We start from the raw sequence: 7,500 nt of genomic DNA on the forward strand, positions 1-7,500 counted from the left end.
CTCTTTTTTTTTTCTTTCTTTTCTTTCGTTCATTCGCTCATATTCACCCTCAAAAACGTGTTAGGAAATACTGCTGTTGTGCACTTTTTTTTCATTATTTTTTTTTCCTGGGGTGGTAGTGTCAGGGGGGGGAAGCACTATAAAATATAACATCATCTACACATGTCTGTACTGCAATTCATGGTGGCAAACAAGATCTAGCAAGCACCAAGAGGAAGACTGCCGTGGCCACAGTCGGAGAAGGGAACTCCCCACACCAAACAAAGGGTGGAGATTTTTTCCCATCTCCCAGGTCAACCTATGTGCAGACCTGCTAGTGTCTGAACACACCCCCCCCTTTCGTGTGTATACGCATGCTGCAGAAGATCAAATACCCCCAAGTTACTGATCCTGTAATCCATGTCAGTGTTCGGTGGGTTATGGAAACCAGAACATTCCGGTACCCCAGCATGCACCCCCCCCCCCTCCTATCCCCCCACTCCCCGAAAACGGAGTATGGCTGCCTAAATGGCAGGATGAATTAACAAAATGGTCATACACGTAAAATGTTACATGTCTGTGTGAGTGAGTGTGTGTGTGTGTGTGTCTGTGTGTGTGTGTATGTGTGTGTGTGTAACTCAAACATAACTGAATAACACAGGAAACGAAATGATGAGCGCCCCAAAATGGCAGTTGTCAGTCGGCTCTACCCCCAGGTAGGCAGCCTGTTGTGCAAAATCAATGTGCTGCGTAAGTATCCATCATCTTCACTGTTATTTATCATCAACCCCTGAGATATTAAGTCTTTGGCCAGGACTCTCTCTCTCTCTCTCTCTCTCTCTCATCGTCCAAGAATGCCATCAGGGGAAAAGGGGTGTGCACAGTTCGGGGGGGGGGGGGGGGGAGGGGAGGAAGTCATTTATATAATTCTTCCCCTCACACACCCTGCCTGGTCCCCACCCCACCCCTGCTAATCCAAACACCCGATCACCACCCCCACCCCCCTCCTTCCACCACCCCCCCCTCCTCCCCAACAGCCAGGTCGCAGCTGTTGCCGCTCCCCCCCAGCTCCCCTCCTTCCCCTCCCCCCCCCCCCCCCACCCACACACCCAGGCTGCCGCTTTACCTGTGTCGACATCAAAGGCACCGCCAGGTGTATCATAACACACAATTTGCATAAAAGCGCGCCGCCAAACTTTTTGTTTCTCTCTCTCCAAGAGACACCGGGGGCAGACGTCAGCCTCGCGCTTTCCGTACTCTTTTCACCAAAGGGAGTCGACATTGATCGCAAACTTGAGTGTATGCTATGCGCCAAGAGCGCGCGCGCGCACACACACACACACACACACACACACACACGCGCGCGCACGCACATACACACACACACACACACACGTACACACACACACATACACACACATACACACGCGCGCGCGCGCACGCACACACACACACACACACACACACACACACACACACACACACACACACACACACACACACACACACACACACACACACACACACACAATATCCCCGTAAAAAGCAACTCGTGACAACTCAAACTAGAAAGAAAAAGAGTGGGGTGAGAGGGTGCAGGGGGGTGCGGAGGGTGGGGGTGGGGGGGGCGGGGGAGGGAGGAAGAAGAGAGAAAAGAAAAGAAAGAGAGAGAGAGATAACTGATCTAATGGCCGCGCCAGGTTATTTCAGCTGTCAGACATGGATATATTGACGCGCCAATGATTCTGGGCCCTAGCTTGTCTATCTGTATCTCTCGACCAGACGGCGAGAGTCTGTATTGACACTGAGCACTGCTGGGGTGAAGCAACGAAGACAGCGACGTGTTCAGAATGGGAAAAGAGAAGACGGGAGGGGGGGGGGGGCTGGGGGGCGGGGGGGGGGGGAGCGGGGGGGGTAGCTTTTCAGGGGGCTGGGGGGGTAGAGGGGGTAGTTTTTCCAGGAGGCTGGAGTGGGGGGGGGGGGTAGCTTTTCAGAAGGCTGGGCCCGGGTCGGGGGGTGGGGGTGGGGTAGTTTTTCAGGAGGCTGGTGGTGGGGGGGGGGGGGTGGGGGTGGGGGTAGCTTTTCAGGTGACGACCCCTGTTGACGAAGGACTCAACCCTGTCCTCTCGGCACACATCACGACAGCAATGGAAGCTCGTACCGTCTGGGGACCAGTCCCGTAGGGAAGAAAAAAAACACGGGTTAAAAAAGAAACACACACACACACACACACACACACACACACACACACACACACAAAACAAAAAAACCGGGGGTAAGGGTTAGAGGGGGAGGGCGGGGGTGGTAGAAACGAAATGCAATGTCACGAGATGGCCGCCTAATGGCCACGTCGTGTCACTTTTAAAGCAAATCAAATTTGCCACAGGACGGTGATACGGTTTCCGCCCGGGCGGGTTTTTTTTTTATTTTTTTATTTTTTTTAACGTCTTTGCCTTCGGTTCGAGAGGCATAGGTCAGTGGGTAGACTGTCAGTCACTTGTATTGTATTGTATTGTATTGTATTAATCACTCTTTTTGTCACAACAGATTCATCTGTGTGAAATTCGGGCTGCTCTCCTGAGACGAGTCAAGAAGCAAACGACAGGCATACGTTTCAGTGACGTGTTTCCGGCCACGCGTTTTTTGTTTTTGTTTTTGGTTTTTTTCTTGTTCTGTGCATCAGTCAGAATCTAGGCCTAACCCTCTCGGAAATCCATTGCAGAGAATTATGAAGACGTCAGTGACTCCGGTGATGAGAACGGTGCCCACAGGAAGACGCACGGCGATATGGTAATAATAATAATAATGGACATTACACAGCCACATTTCTTCCCCTCCCCTCCTCTTTTTGACTGACTGACGGAGTGAACGTGCACGCCTTGTTGTGAACACTACTCATTCCGTCTTGGGGGGTAAAGTAAAAAGAAAAAAAAAGTGGATATTATTGCCAGACGTACAAATGTCGCCGCACTGTGGGAAGCAGGCAACATCGCTGATGATAGATCTCCTCTCCTCTCTCTATGCGGGATTGACGCTTCTGGTTGAGGTCCCAACCTTATAATAAATACATGCAAACAATCACAGTTGACGAACTTCAGCCAGACAGCGAAATGTGACCAAAGTCGGACCCCCAAAAAATGACGGGCGCAATAGCCGAGTGGTTAAAGCGTTGGACTGTCAATCTGAGGGTCCCGGGTTCGAATCACAGTGACGGCGCCTGGTGGGTGAAGGGTGGAGATTTTTCCGATCTCCCAGGTCAACATATGTGCAGACCTGCTAGTGCCTGAACCCCCTTCGTGTGTATACGCAAGCAGAAGATCAAATACGCACGTTAAAGATCCTGTAATCCATGTCAGCGTTCGGTGGGTTATGGAAACAAGAACATACCCAGCATGCACACCCCCGAAAACGGAGTATGGCTGCCTACATGGCGGGGTAAAAACGGTCATACACGTAAAAGCCCACTCGTGTGCATACGAGTGAAAGTGGGAGCTGCAGCCCACGAACGAAGAAGAAGAAGGACCCCAAAACTGTCAACGATCCAATTTCACCAAGTACACCTCACCTGTACTCACGCTTTCCTTCCTGTCCCTTTCTCTTTCCTGTCCCAGTGCAGTCTGTTCACGCATGGCATGAAACAGATCCTGGCACTTTAATTAAAGCACAACATTAGATACCGTCGTGTACTGTGTGCACTTCCCACCTACATGATGTGTCCAGGTTTTCAACAGAAATAAATACAGTCCGTTCAAACACTCGGTATGATGAAACATTTCCTGCCACTTAAACGCAACAGGGATACGTGTAGTCGGTGCACTCCTATATGATGTATCCGTGTATCCAGTACAGTACAATACAATACAATACAATACAGTCTGTTCAAACACAGACACAGCAACTTTCTTTTCATTATCAAATCATGTGTGTATTTTCGCCATTGCGTTTGTGTATTGCTTGTTACACATGGACGAGCACGATATAAGCTCAGGCTTGTTGTTGCTCAAGTTTTCTTGTTAATTGAACGCTGTATTTCACCTTGTTTCTTGATATTAAAAATGTTTACACCAAACACGGTATGAAACAAATCCTAGCATTTAAACACAACATCGACACGTGTAATGTATGCACACCTACATGATGTATAAATGTATCCATGTATACAACACAATACAATACAATACAGTCTGTTCAAACACGGTATGAAACATATCACAGCACTTAAAGTCTTAAAGTCTTAACTCCCGAGAGCAAGGTTTCGGTTGCGCATGCGCACTAGAGCCTATCCATAAAAGGGAAAGGGGCGGAGTTTATCTATAAAAAGCGCGAGCACGTGTCCGGTAGGTTAGTAGATCGTCATATTTCTCTCCGTTTGCATGTTTTACAAACAATGTGGTCGTTTACGGTTGCCAACGTCGAGGGGCTGTCTGCATGCTTTCCAATTCTCACCGGACAGTACCACGTGCTGGTGCTATTTTTATCTGACAGACACGTCTGGCGCAAACACAAACGGCTCTAGCTCCGCCCCTTTTCTCTGCATTCAAATTTTGTATTACGTGTAGCTGACACATTTTGTACTTTCCAAAGTCAATTCAGGTCTAGATTGGAAGCTGCTAGGCAAATCTCGCTCTCTGCCATAAATGATGCCAAACCGTAGCTTTATTAGGCTTTTATTTTGAATAAACCTTCACCGACGTCACAGTGTCAGACTCTGGTGAGAAACTGGCTTGATTCAAATCGCCCGCCATTTATAGTCCGGTTCAGGCTTTAAACACAACATGGTTACGCGCACTGTGTGCACTCCTACACGATGTATCCATGTATACAACAGAATAGAATCGAATACAATACAATACAATACAATACAGTCTACTCAAACACGGTATGAAACATATCCTAGCACTCAACATACAAAAAATTGGATACTTGTGCTTCTTGCATTCCTGCATGATGTGGGAGATAAACAGACGTGATACGAGGAAGAAGAAGAAGAAGAAGAAAAAAGAAGAAAGTAAAAAAGGCGCGACATCTCCAATCCGTGAACATTATTCATGCGAACCACGGCGACTGCAAGGCAAGATCGCTACTTCTGATTTTCGCTCTTGCGGTGTAATTGAATACGGCCTCGGAATGTAATCTCCCTTGCACCCGACCCACCCCTCCAAAATCCACGAACCTCTGCGTGTGTGTGTGTGTGTGTGTGTGTGTGTGTTTATGCGTGCGTGCATATGTATGTGTGTGTGTGTGCGCTTGCGTTCGCTTGCGTGTGTGTGTGTGTGTGTGTGTGTGTGTGTGTGTGTGTGTGTGTGTGTGTGTGTGTGTGTGTGTGCTTGCGTCTGCGTGTGTGTTTGTGTGCTTGCGTTCGCATTCGCGTGCGTGCGTGCGTGCGTGCGTGTGTGTTGTGTGTGTGTGTATGTGTGCATGTGTGTGTGCGTGCGTGTGTGTGTGTGTGTGTGTGGTTGGGGGTAGGGGTACGACATGATGCAGTGAAAAGATACACCACTTCACACACGGAAGCCGTCAATACGTTCATCATTTCCAATGATGTTTGCACTTCAGAGAACTTACAAAAACAGACGTCGGTCACTTTGATCCCCCCCCCCCCCCTGCTCTCCCCCCTCCCCTCCTTTTTTTTTTTTTTTTTTTAACAACCCACCAAACAGAAGCCATTCAAACCAGAAAGCGTAGCAGAAACAAAACCAACACACACACACACACACACACACACCACACACACACACACACACACACACACACACTCCATAAGATACTCAAACATGACAAGTGATAGATAAGTAAAAAGACCACATGGAGAAAAAACAAAAAAGAGTCGACGATGGAAAACCACTTCACCTTTCACAATGTGACCATCCACATGTGATGATGATGATTACTTGTGTGTGTGGCATCACTTAATGTTTCACTGAAGTGACTGACAAGAACAAAAAGTGATAGCGTTGAGATGGAACGCCAAAGCAAAGGATACCTGAAAAGTATCAGGTTCTGGCGCTTGCTCTAAATGTTTATAAACTCTCGAGATCGTATTCTACATGCTTCTGACAACTTAGCTGAGAGAGAGAGATAACGATAACGATAACGATGTTTTATTCAGATTAAAGCCAAAGCCCCTTACTGAAGGGGGTCATACAAGAAAATAAATAAGGACAAGAGAGGCAAGGCCTTCAAGACTCACTTGTGATAAATTAAGTCCCCTAGCATTAATTACAGAGTAATTTCCCTTTTTTACTATCTGCACCAAAACGTTGGCAAAATAAATAAAAAATTCCATGCTTAGCAAAAGAAGTTCCTGTTTGAACAAAAAATGATAATAATGACTCCTCTTGTTGTTGTGTCAGAATAAGAGGTCAAAGTGCCAAGTTTAGAGAATACAAAAAATATAAATATAACAGTAAATGCAGTTTGCATATAATTAGGCTTCTTTTTTTATATTTTTTGTGCCCATCCCAGAGGTGCAATATTGTTTTAAACAAGATGACTGGAAAGAACTGAATTTTTCCTATTTTTATGCCAAATTTGGTGTCAACTGACAAAGTATTTGCAGAGAAAATGTCAATGTTAAAGTTTACCACGGACACACACACACACACACACACACAGACAACCGAACACCGGGTTAAAACATAGACTCACTTTGTTTACACAAGTGAGTCAAAAATAAGGAAAATGACTTGACACGATAAACCAACGTCGCAAATCAACCAAAAGTAGCTAATACAATACTCAACAACATTCACAAAATAAGATTCGAAGTCCCTTCAATGCCTCAGAAAAGTATATGGCCAAGTTTTGTTGGGTAAGCTCATGTTTTGACGACATGAGCAGATTAAATCTAAAAGCACAGGGATCCGACTTTATAATATTTAGGTCAAATTAATCTTTGTCTGAGGTCACTCAAAGCAGGGCAACATAACAAAAACTTTCCTACCCAGGTTGCACAATCGACACGTATATACATATTCACTTCTACTACAGTACCTGAAACTGTGAACAGCAACATTAGAAATACCAAATGTAAATTTTGTCAGTTCACTTTTTGCATATCTGTTTATTTCCATCCCAATATATGGTTCAGGCCCCTGCGATGTTTTAAAGATTCCAAACTGTGCAAATCTATTAGATTAGATTTGCTGAGACAGAGAGAGAGACAGAGAGAGAGAGAGAAAGAGAGAGAGTTTGCACATCGGGTATAAATTGGTTAAGTCCGATTTATGGAAAGATCATGCATGTTAAACGAAAAAAATCAATAAATAAAGCAAAAAGTAACAATAAATAAACGAAAACCTAGCATTTTCGATCAACTTAACTATGGAAAATGTTGTGGGGGAACAAACTGAGAGAGGATGTGGGGGGGGGGGGGGGAAGACGTAATTCAAAACGAATCAAAAGCAAATATTTCACAACGATCGAAATATGCAAGTTATCACCAAAACAATCAACAAAAGCTTTCAAAATCAAACAAATAAAACCAAAAACATTTTCAACACTGCTATGTATATATATATT

At 45.6% G+C, this 7,500-nt stretch overlaps 1 protein-coding gene across 1 annotated transcript in view; it reads right to left on the minus strand.

Moving 5' to 3' along the window:
- LOC143279851 (FRAS1-related extracellular matrix protein 1-like) overlaps positions 1 to 7,500 on the minus strand; it is a 284,785-nt gene that overhangs the window by 178,271 nt on the left and 99,014 nt on the right.

The sequence above is a fragment of the Babylonia areolata genome, chromosome 3 (genome assembly GCF_041734735.1).
Source record: "Babylonia areolata isolate BAREFJ2019XMU chromosome 3, ASM4173473v1, whole genome shotgun sequence".
Taxonomy (NCBI): domain Eukaryota; kingdom Metazoa; phylum Mollusca; class Gastropoda; order Neogastropoda; family Buccinidae; genus Babylonia; species Babylonia areolata.